The sequence below is a fragment of the Boleophthalmus pectinirostris genome, unplaced genomic scaffold (genome assembly GCF_026225935.1).
Source record: "Boleophthalmus pectinirostris isolate CB_2022bp ecotype Guang Dong unplaced genomic scaffold, ASM2622593v1 HiC_scaffold_14, whole genome shotgun sequence".
NCBI classification, from domain to species: domain Eukaryota; kingdom Metazoa; phylum Chordata; class Actinopteri; order Gobiiformes; family Gobiidae; genus Boleophthalmus; species Boleophthalmus pectinirostris.
The window spans coordinates 24,741,527-24,754,125 of record NW_026571047.1 but is presented as its reverse complement, the minus strand read 5'-3'; the positions used below and the strand labels follow the sequence as shown (position 1 = coordinate 24,754,125).

General features: G+C 36.8%; 1 protein-coding gene across 2 annotated transcripts in view; it reads left to right on the top strand.

Annotated features, from left to right (window-relative positions):
• The first annotated feature begins 11,015 nt into the window (after positions 1 to 11,015).
• ppm1bb (protein phosphatase, Mg2+/Mn2+ dependent, 1Bb) overlaps positions 11,016 to 12,599 on the top strand; it is a 57,790-nt gene continuing 56,206 nt past the window's right edge. Inside the window, exon 1 of one of the 2 annotated variants that reach the window (XM_020940685.2) lies at positions 11,016 to 11,391. The gene's annotated coding sequence lies outside the window, so the exon portion shown is untranslated. Of the gene's footprint in view, positions 11,392 to 11,476; positions 11,609 to 12,599 lie in introns of those variants that run through there. The other variant, XM_055149903.1, reaches the window with a different exon arrangement.

Here is a 12,599-nt window from a genome sequence, read left to right as displayed (position 1 = left end):
TAATGTAGGCAGGTCGTGGTTTACTTGTTGTTTACATTACAATTTCAACATGTCTGTTTAGACAAATGACATGTAATAGGCTGTGTTTTCTTTGGGCTGTCATTATGAATAATCTTGTACAGCAGGGGTGTCAAACATACAGCCTGGGGGCCAGATCCGGCCCTCCAAGACCTTTAATCTGGCCCTCGGCTGATTTTCTACTAAAATATTTTAATTATATTTTCTATTAAAATATTGTTAATTTTCTGCAGTGCTGAGCATAGCAGCGTCTCCAGCGTCTCTGTACGTGGCCCCTCCCACCAGAGCAGCACAAATGAAGACTTGTCTCTTTCCAAACGCTCTTAAAGGACGATCGTTTTGACTGTTGACAGTGACACCCTCATCAGAAAAACGTCCAACATGAGAAAAGTGGAGACGAGTGCAGGATTTTCCAAGAAAAATTGACTTATTCCTATTTGCAAACAAGTTCATGTTAAAACTTTGTGTTGAAATTGCATTTTTCTTAAAGTTTCAGGTTGTTCATAATATTATAATATTTTATAAAAGAAAGAGTTCATCAATTAAAAAAGATTTCTTTAATAGATTTGTGTTTCTCTGCACAAATATTTGAACTTATTGTTATTTTTGGGGTAAATATGCCATGAGTTTTCTGATCCGGCCCCTTTGGGATCAAAGTAGGTTGGATATGGCCCCCTGACCAAAATGAGTTTGACACCCCTGTTGTACAGTGTTTCCCAAACTTTCTGGAGACTCATATTTTAAAAGTCACAAAGCTTCATGGCCCAAAGATTTGATCATTAGTGAACATTAATGAGGATGTTTTATTGTTGACTGAGTGATCGTGTCTCTGAACAATTAGTATTACTCAAGTTTTAAACAATTAAAAACAGTAACTGAACCAGTAATAAATAATAAATCCATAAGTCGCCTACTAGGACTTTAAATTTAGCCCATTTTTTTTTTCTTTTCAGCATTCTATTGAACCAGCAATATTGGAACAAAATAGTCAATAAAATCATTACAAAAAGATTCAAAATTATACAAAACATGTCTTAACATTTCAACATTTCTATTGAGATAGGTGGACCTGTCTGTGACCACCAAAAAATCTCTTGCGACCCACCTGAGGGTCGCAATCCAGTCTTTGGGAAACAATGATCTAGTATACAATAACCCACCGGATATAAAGTATATGGTGAGCAGATGTCCCTATTTACCCAGGACAGTCAGGGTTTTGAGCCCTGTGTCCTCTGTCCCAGCAGATTTATCCAAAACCAGTGTTTTGTCCCAGTCTGTTTTTGACCACTTTAACACCAGTAAACCATTGTCATTTGTTTAGCTAAAATACAGAAAACTGAGCTTCAAAATGACCTTAAGAAGAAAGCACCGTCAGAAGTTCCTCAGATTATGATTATGACCCACAAATGTTTTAAGAACGGACAATGTTACTTTCTCTTTTCACAATTTTATTTATAGCTACCAACCATCCCAACCCTCTTGTGTCCTAGTTTTAAATTTTGACAATCTGGTCATCCTAATAACCCTAATAAAGTACAAATTACAAACCTTGTGACAAAATTACCCACCTCATAATCCACAAAAGGAATTCTATCCAGAGGAGACTAAGTTTACGATGCAAAAAAGTTCATAGAATCTCGTTTGCATTGCTCCTGTTGGTACAGCTCGGCCTTCCATTGTATATTTTGTCTTGTCGAGCACTGCCCCCTCCTGGTCACTGTTGGGAATTTATGTTTTTATTTTTGTAGAGACTTGAATCTACCACTAGAGGGTGCTATGACAACAGACTCACAACTTAATGGTGAACTTGGGATGAGAGTATTTACCATTTTGTGTATTTTTTTTTCTCTTTTTTTTTAATAAATACTTGTGTTAAATCAGTAAATACCTGCTTGTTTATGACTTTTCCTTCACTTGTTAGTGAACAGTAGCTTTTTGTCACCTACTACACCTTAATGATTACAAAATCCTTTAGTGGTTTTCATAATATTTGCATTTTTAACATGGTTGGGTGGAGTTCAAAATCCAAAAGGGATGTGCTCTTCCAGTTGGTACAGTTCGTGTGTGGAAACATTACACTGAGAACAAAAATTATAGATAAACTTTCATGGCCATACCGACTTGTCAAAGCCTGATCCCGTCAGATCTCAGCAGCTAAAACAGGACAGGGCCTGGTCAGGACTTGGATGGGAGACACTGGGAAAATCAGGGCCACAGTGGGGCGTTGTGTCTTTAGGCAAGGCACTTCACCCACATTGCCTAGTATGAAAGTGGTGTGTGTGTGAGTGATGGTGGTGGTCGGAGGGACTGATGGCTCTGATTGGCATGTATAAATAAAGACTTTTTTGATATTAGATCAACAAAATGTTTAGATTAAGGTGAGGATTTAAGTCAGGGTTGTGCAGTTATTGTGGTTAAAACAAGGATGTTATGTCATAATATTGTCGTAATCAGAGGTGGAGACTTGGATTCATGTCAAACTTGAGTCTCTATTTTGAGGACTTGAGACTTGACCTGATAAAATGGACTAAGACTTGGGACTCGACTTGGACTTGAAGGTCAGTGATTTGACACTTGACTCGGACTTGACCCCTTGAGAAACACTTTTAAATCTGAATTCTTTCAATTCTGACCGTAATGATTCACACTAAGATCTTGTCAAGAAAAAAAATTACATTTCTACAACTCTTATATACTCTATAAATACTCATATATAAACATACTATGAGTTTATAAGTGCAATTTATTTTAAAATTCATATAAATTGCAAAAATCTAAGCAATATTTGGTACTTTTTTGGTTTAAAGACTTGAAATGACTTGAAGCTCAAAGCAGACGACTTGGACTTGACTTGGACTTGTAAGCCAGTGACTTGCACTTGGACTTGCCTATTTTTGACTTGAGACTTGCAAAACGATGACTTGGTCCCACCTCTAGTCATAATATGAAACTGAAATGACTTTTGCTGATAACACTAGTCTATAAAATGCATACTTATTTATAGATTGTATTAAACATGTTTTTTTTTTTTTGTTTGTTGTTGTTTTAGTTTTCCAAAAAGCGCCTCATTTCACAGATACTTTCCATGTTTTAAGGTTTTATCGCCGTATCTTAAAACCTCTCCTCCTCGTTCTTTACTCTGACCTTCCACCTGCCCCATGTCTTGCTTGGTAAATCCCTGTATTCCCTTGTATTCCTCTCGCTCTAATCTGTGTAAGCTGCGAATGAACAAGCAGAAGATTGCTCTTAATGATGTGACCCAGATGTCCCGGAACAGGCTGAAAATGAGAGTGTTGTCCCCTGCCAGACCCCTCCTCAAATGGGACACAATCAAGGAATTTAACCCCCTCCCTGGTGTAGATTGGCTGCTGCCGGTGCATGTCTCAGTGCGGGACTTTCTCGTTTGGGATTGGGTGTCTTTAAGCCGTCTTATCCCTGTAAACACTTGGTGGGATCAGATTTGGGAGGGCTGTGGTGGGCCACTTGTTCACAGGACAGGAGATTAGACAAAACTGATTTTAATTTACTCTCATCAGCTGCTGCTAAGACCTTAAAGCCAGTCTTGACATTACAGGGAACCCATATATGTCCCTCTATACCGGGCGTGGGCAAACTACGGCCCGGGGTCCCTTTAATCCTTTTAATCTGGCCCTCCGAACTTGAATAATAATAATAATATTTTTTGGTGTTTAAAAAGTCATTTTAATAGATTGTAAATACTGATGGACTTGAAAGACAGATATTTTGTTGAAGTCAATCAATTACTGGATATTTCAATAACATGTAATATGTTTTCTACATTTCCCATGTTATTTTTTTTCTCTTATGAAGTGGATTACCAAAAAACTCCATCCATTTGCTCCTGGTCCGGCCCTTCCGTCAAATTTCAGAACCCTTTGTGGCCCATGAGTCAAAAAGTTTGCCCACCCCTGGTCTATACCTACAGTCTTTGTGTTACATTTAGAAAAAACTGCTTCTGCTCAAACAAACCTTCTAAAAATCTGTACTGTTTCAGCATTTGTATTTATTTTAGGTGATACAGTTTGTATATGGTGACCAGACTGTCCAGGGTAAATAAAAACATTTACCCGGGACAGTCCCATTTTTGAGCCCTGTGTCCCCTGTCCCAGAAAATGTATCTAAAACCAGTGATTTGTCTCAGTTTTATACTCAGTTTTATATACAAGTGTCACCTAGTGCCTCCGCTCAATTTCATTTCTCTCCAGCGACTAGATCATGAATCAGAATACACTAGACGGTTCGCAAAAACTCCTAAAGTTGTAGACCAGAGAAGAGAAGAGATCAGAGAAGAGCTGTGAAGTCATGACAACAACAGTAAACAAAGCTTGAGATGGACATGCATTCTGCGTTGGCAACGATTCCCAAGACTGACAGAACAAAGAGAATGCAATTATTACGATATTGTTTTTGAAGAAAAAAAGTACCCGTACTGTCGAGTCCTAATGCTGCAATGCCATGACCGGATGAATCATGAATCAGGCCCTATGTGTCCCAATGTTATTTGTTTTTTCAGAAAAACTGCTTACTGAAAATACAACTAATTTTCTGGATGTCCCAGTTTTTTAGAAAATAAGGTGCATGAAGGATCTGCTTCTGCCTGTCATGTTCCACAGTGTGATATGAAAGTGTTTTTATTGCTAAAAACACCTTGAGAAACATACAGTACATTCTAACTGTGAGCTGGGCTGCTGCTCCACAGATCTGACCTGTAACCAAGTCTTGTCGCATCACTTGCTTCCTTCATGGACACAGACAGAATCATTGCATACGGAAAATTCCAGACAAAGAAATAACATCTCGATATAGAGACAAGTAAAATTTATTTCCAGCTTTCCAACTGAAATCGTGGGAAAGTGCAAATATTTCACAGTGTTATTGGGTTTTGTCTTTAGTTTGAATATTTTTCCAATAAATTTCTTTAAAATAAATCACATTTTTTTTTAAAAAGAAAAGAAAACCAAACAATAACTGTAGTGTAGCTCTATCAGCGTGTCCATGTATGTCAGTTTGTGTGTTTGGATTTAAAGATTTGGGGGACACCGGGGACAAAAGACTTAATATTTGGGATAATCTGCAATTGAACATCCTCAAATCAGAGTCCAGTGATCAAATTCTAACGGAGATAATCCCTCATCTTGGGAAATTAAAAACCACTTGTGAAATCTGCCCTTCTGTCCGTAACATGTCTTTGAATGTTACAACCAAACGTCCCTGCTGTGTGTGTTGTGTGCGTTCTAAACCAGGCTTTTCCTCCCGGGGCCTCGCTGAAATATGAGGAGTTTTTCATTAATAAGAATCAGGTTTAATCCGAGGCTACCATCGCAAAACGACAAGGGATAAACCAGCTATACTACGCACTATCCCTCTAAATACCTCAATACAAACTGATACAACGCTTTCACTTTGCTTTCTTGTTTTGTTTTTTAAAATTAAAAGCGGACCGTGTAACTTTTTTGGTTGGTACTTTTACATTTATTCAATTACAGGTGGTTTTATAGCTCAAAAATACATAGAAAAACAGGAATTCTGACTGTGAGCGGGGTCGCCTCTCCACAGATCTGACCTGTAACTTGGTCTGGTTGGTCTCCATGAAGAAAGGAAGGTTTAATACCATACTCTCCATGAAGTAAAAGTATTTGATGGAACCAGAAAAGTTACAAAATGCACTTTTTAATGAAGAAATGTAGAAAATACAAACAGAAAATGAAAAACAAAACAAACCAAAACTTAAATAAAAAAGTGTTGGACTGTAACCAGACCTAATGAAATGCAGGATTCTATGTTTTTGATTGGTTTCTTGTTGTTGGAATGGGCAATGGATTAGATATAAAGTTCAAATTCTTTGCTAAATATTAGGGATGTAACAATAACCGAAATATCATGATATCGTATCGTCAAAGTTCTCACACTAATATCGTGGACCATCACAGTATATCGAATTGCAAGTCTCTTTGGTTAAATTAAGAGTTATGGTGCAGCAATAGTTAAAAAAAGACAGATGGAACTATTGTATTTTCTGGGCTATTAGGCGCTCTGGATTATAAGACGCACTGTCATTAAATGGTCTAGTTTTCGAACTTTTTTCACAAATAAACCGCACTGGACTTTAAACGAAACACAACAGTTGGATGGGTCAGTGGGACTTTGTTTGGTGCGTTCACGGTGACTCTGGGCTTTGTTCAGTTGTGGCGTGTAGGGAGGGTGCTGTCTGGGACCACTGGATTGTCGGCGTGTTCGCAGTGACTCAGTTGTTCAGTTGTGTCTAGAAGTGACACATTGCGCTCACTTTTTCGGTTCGCTCCTTCGTTCCGTTCCTCGTCGGCGTGGAGTGATGAGTGGGAGTCTGTGGGTGTTTCTCGCTGTGCGGTCGTTGTCTGCTCCGTGTGTGTTTGTGTGCTCTGCAGGTGGTGCGGCTTTGTAGTTTATTGAAGTCGTGCTGGGACACCCAAGTGGATTCGTGTATAGGGCGCTCTGGATTGTGGTGTGTAGTCATCTTTTGATGGGGTTGGAGGCTTAAGAGCAGACTTAAATAGACTTTAAAGCAGCTCTGCTTGTGTACAAGTGTCTCCATGGGCGAGCACCAAAGTTCATCTGTGACATGTTAGTGTCATATGAACCATCTCGCACTCTGAGGACCTCAGGGACCGGCCTCCTGCTGGTGCCCAGAGTCAGGACTAAACAAGGGGAGTCAGCGTTTCAGGTTCATGCAGCTAAAACCTGGAACAGTCTTACTGAACATGTGAGACAGACTCTTCTGTGACGCTGTTTAAATCCAGGCTCAAAACATTTCTGTTTAACTGTGCATATAACTGAAAGGTTTTCATTCCACACTCTTCTTTCCAATTTATGTCTCTCTTTTTAATTTTAATCTTTATGATTATTTATGTTTTGATTAGATTTTATTATGAATTTAATGTATTTCTTATTCTGTAAAGCACTTTGAATTACTTTGTGTACGAATTGTGCTATACAAATAAACTTGCCTTGCCTTAAGAGCACGTCTAATAGCCCGGAAAATACGATACATAGACTATGATCCTTTGCTCCATTTCAGTGGCAACTACATGAAGAAATAACAGTTCTAATTACTTTTAAGTTTTAGCTCTTTGGATTGAGTCGTGTAACATATTAGCCTCCACAAAATATCGCAATAAATATCGTACCGTGAGGTTCATACCATGACCATATCGTATCGTGAGACTTGGATATCGTTACACCCTTACTAAATATGATGAAAAAATGGTTTATGGTTCATGAATTTACATTTTACTTTCTGTCTAATCGGGATGTGCTGTCGTCTTCTTGTAATGTTAGTTTACCCAATGCCTGACACTGTATATTTGAATGCTGCTTTACTGGGATTATTCTGCTTTATGGTTTTTGTGTCAGAGATATGAAGTAGTTTAAAAGTAGTTTTTATCACAATATTTCTCTGTAGTGACATACAGTGCTTCAAAATTTGTTATTGTGACAGGTCTACAGTATCTCTTTCCATACAAACTTATACAACGCGTGTGTATAATTATGTGTATGCCAGTTAACTCTAAACAATAAGCTGCTGTACAGTCAGTTATAATTAGTCCTAGTAACAATAGATCGTTTATTGAAGCAGGTATTGTGTAACTGATCAAATTCTAAAACTAAGAACTTGGCCAACGTTATGTTCCTCTAAATTTAAATGGTTCCTCATCGCGCAATCGAGGTTTTCACAACTTTACAATTCCAACGATATTTTGTTTGGAAATTGTCGATTGTTTTGGCAACAGCTTTAATTTTTCACAATTTTGCTTGAAACTCATGGACAGGCCTATAAAAATTCATATAATACTCCCTACAACTGTACAACGACTCTCCTTTATGTCACATATAATACTCCCTACAACTGTACAAGAACTCACCCTTATGTAACAGATAATACTCCCTACAACTGTACAACAACTCACCTTTATGTAACAGATAATACTCCCTACAACTGTAAAACAACTCACCCTTTATGTAACAGATAATACTCCCTACAACTGTACAAACAACTCACCTTTATGTAACAGATAATACTCCCTACAACTGTACAACAACTCACCTTTATGTAACAGATAATACTCCCTACAACTGTACAACAACTCACCTTTATGTAACAGATAATACTCCCTACAACTGTATAAATTACCTTTATGTAACAGATAATACTCCCTACAACTGTACAACAACTCACCTTTATGTAACAGATAATACTCCCTACAACTGTACAACAACTCACCTTTATGTAACAGATAATACTCCCTACAACTGTATAACAACTCACCTTTATGTAACAGATAATACTCCCTACAACTGTACAACAACTCACCTTATGTAACAGATAATACTCCCTACAACTGTACAACAACTCACCTTTATGTAACAGATAATACTCCCTACAACTGTACAACAACTCACCTTTATGTAACAGATAATACTCCCTACAACTGTACAACAACTCACCCTTATGTAACAGATAATACTCCCTACAACTGTACAACAACTCACCCTTGTGTAACAGATAATACTCCCTACAAGTGTACAAAAACTTATCCTTATGTAACAGATAATACTCCCTACAACTCACCTTTATGTAACAGATAACCCTATGTCCTGTCAATCATCATATCATATCATCATAAACTTAATAGTTCTCCAAATTACAGAAAGCCTCTGTCTCTTATCACTTTTAAGTTGTAGAATTTTGAAATGAAGGCGTCAAAATCGAACGTTTCTGGAAAAAACCTCTGGCGCCTGGAGGGTTAAACTGAGACAGATAATTATACATACGAGGAAATCCATCCAAGAGTCTGAGGAAGTTTTAAAAATAAAATCCTATTTCTTCTGTAATACTGAGTGTTTTGACAGATTTGTTTTTTGAAATACTGTTTAGTCTTTGAAGATAGTTCTTAATGTCTAGAATATTGATTTTAAATAGGGGTCTGGAATTGGAGAATTTGGATTTATGGATATGAAATTTTCCCAACAGAATACACAGGTTTACTAAATATTACAAATTATGTTGTTCATGATGGAAGTGCACTGGTTTTGTAATAAATAAGGAATATAAATGTACATGTAAGAATAAAAAAATTAAATAAAATACAGAAATATAGCAATTCAAGTATATCAGCCTTGAATGTTGAATGTAAACAGTAACATGAACTGAATCTCACACAGTCACATCACGTGACCACTCTGAGGAAGAGCGCTAGTAAGCAGTCGAAACTGTCAGATATGAAACAAAACTCTAGGTCTGAAAAAAGAAACTAATAACATGTACTGAATCTGGTAATTCCCATTTGAAAAAACACTGTGTCATTACTTCTTCAGTGTGTTTTTTCACCTGTTGAATTTAAATCGTAGCTTTTCAGATGGTAAAACTTTACAGAAACTTTAAGATAAGTTTATAGTGAATTTCTAAACCCTATACATTCACTCCATTCTGTCTGTTGTCATGGTCATAAATGGCTACTGACAGCTTGATGGACTTTGCAGTTTAGTGTTTGAAGATACTTCTTAATGTCCAGGATATTGATTTTAAATAATGATCTGGAATTGGAGAATTTGAATTTATGGATATGAAATTATCCCAACACAATGTGCAGGCTTACTAAATATTCAAATTTATATTGTTAAAAATGGAAGTGAACTGGTTTTGTAACAAGTGTGTCTGAAAAATCCAATACATCTCATATATTTGGGGATGAATCACAGAGCAGATCCAGGCAGGGGCAGAGCTAACTGACACTCACTTCAGCCAATACTTCTTTTTGTATTTTTATTATTGTGAATGATTAACACTAGGGGTGTGCAAAAATATCAAAATATTGATATATCGTATCGTTTATTGTGATCATACAGTATCGATATAGTGGGTTTTTGTATCAATATATGGCTATATATGAGTATTTTTTTTGTGTATTTTACAAAATTATTTTGTTACAGTGCTACAGTTTTGATGTTTGTTTAGTGGAAGGAAACTCATTTATGCGACATATTCGACATTTTCACGGTTTTGATGATATTTTATTACTTATTTTTCCATTTTATTTCGACTTGTACATATACATTTAAATAATTAAGCCTTATTTGATAACTATCTTTCTTGCTTCTTATTTAAAATTTATTCTGGCCATTTATGTATTTTTAAACTTTTTGTTATTGTATTATACTGTGATGTGTGTGCTATTGTGTCCAAATAATTTCCCTTGTGGATCAATAAAGTTTGTCAAAGTCTAACTACTCTAAAGCAGTGTACAAGAAAACAGTGCAAAAATGATATTGTGATAAATAATGACTGACGTGGTAAAAGATGTTGATTTTAAAGATGACTCCTTCCTGCGCTGGTGTGCACTGGTATTGTTTTTTGTTAATTAATTTAATTAATTTATATAGTTAGTTCGTGCATTGATTTTGTTTTTTGTTTTATTTATTTATTCATTTAGTTAGTTGATTAGTTAGTTAGTTAGTGCACTGGTTTTCTGTTTTGTTTTATTTATTTATTTATTTATTTAGTTAGTTAGTTAGTTAGTTAGTTAGAGCACTGTTTTTGCTTTTTGTTTTATTTTATTTATTTAATTAGTTTGTTAGTTAGTTATTTAATTAGTGCAGTGGTTTGGATTTCTGTTTTATTTTATTTATTTAGTTAGTTAGTTAGTTTGTTAGTTATTTAGTTAGTTAAATAGTTAGTGCAGTGGTTTTGTTTTTTATTTTATTTTATTTATTTAGTTTAGTTTGTTAGTTAGTTATTTAGTTAGTTAATTAGTTAGTGCAGTGGTTTTGTAACGAGTGCGTCCGAAAGATCCAATACATCACATATATTTGGGGATGGACCAATCACAGAGCAGATCCGGGCAGGGGCAGAGCTAATTGACACCCGCTTCGACCAATTAGGTGCCGCTTTGACTCCGCGCGCCGACCAATCGGAGCGCTTATGCCAAAAATAGCACCTCCTCTTGTTCAGCACCCAAAGTCGAAGGAAAGCTCTGGCCTTTCAATGGACGAAAGTGCTAGATTTGTCAGTGTTTTATAACAGATTTGTCAGTGTTTTTTTTGTTTCGGAGCGATCGGAATTGCCTGCGTTTAATGCGAGGGACAGAACTGGCGTCAACCATGCGTAAAAATCAACGCTATCCAAGCAGGGGACCACCGAGAAAGGAATTATCGCCGCTCATCTGAGGCCAATCGCGATTATTTTTGTCAAATAAGGAAACATATCATAGTTAGCTGGCTGGCGTTAATTTCGCAGACGGGCAGGATAACGCCTCTTCTTCAGTATCGAGCAAAACTCAGGACGAAATCAGGATTGGATTCGCGTATCGACAGGAAAACGTAAGTAGCATGCTAAGCTAACGGGTATGCGTGCTAGTCTAACGTCATGAGCTAGCCGTGAAGTTAGCTCGGTTCACACACTTAGCACATATCCACACACACACACACACACACACACACACATATATATATCCCCTACACACAACGCTCGCACGAAGGCCTCGGCGCGGGGAGCAGTGGAAGTGGCATGCAAGTTGGACATGTGGTCACTACATAGGTATTTAACACACAAACGCGTGTCCAAAAGCAGACACTGACAGCGGGTCCGATACGTGACGTGTGTTGTGCAAGAACGTAGCCTGGCTCGACAAACGGAGCGTACTCTTGTTTAGGAAAAATAAATGTGTGCCGCACGTATTTCTAATCACGCTATTCGTCGTCAGAAGCAATTTTGTGAACCGTATTTTAACGTGCTTTTTGTGGTTTTGTTATTGCGAATGGTTAACACTTAGGGGGAGTGCAAAAATATCAAATTATCCATATATCGTGCGGTTTAATGTCATGATACAGTTTCGATATCGTGTGCTGCTGTATCGATATATCGCTGAGAGTGTTTTTTGGTATATTTTACTAAATTATTTTGTTACAGCACTACAGTTTTGTTGTTTGTTTAGTGCAGGGGTGTCAAACTCAAATTCACAGAGGCCAAAATTAAAAACTGGGACTAAGTCTTGAGCCAAATAAAAAATTTATTGGGAAATTTCAACGACATCTGCATGTTTTCTCTTCTTTCGAGATATGTAATGTTAAATATTTTCTTATTAAAATAAATGGTTAATAATAATTTTGCTTAAACATTGAATCCAGAACAAGCATAGTATAAAATAATAACAAAATTTAAAATAATGACTCTATAGCCGATCTGTAGCCGGCGGGACAGCTCTAATACATATTTGATTTGATCTCGTGGGCCAAATATAATTGTATCGCGGGCCAAATTTGGCCCCCGGGCCTGAGTTTGACATGTCCGTTTTAGTGGAAGGAAACTCGTTTATGCGACACATTTAACATTTTCACAGTTTTGATGATTAAAATGGGCGTGTTTCATATTAACTTAAAGACTTTTAGTATCACAGCCATGATTTGACCATTATTTTTTTTACTGAACCGTATCAAATCGATTTGAAATGTATTACATCAAATCAAGAGCTCACTGTTTTGAGGTATGTATCATATCATGGCCTATGTATCGAGGTATGTATCGCATC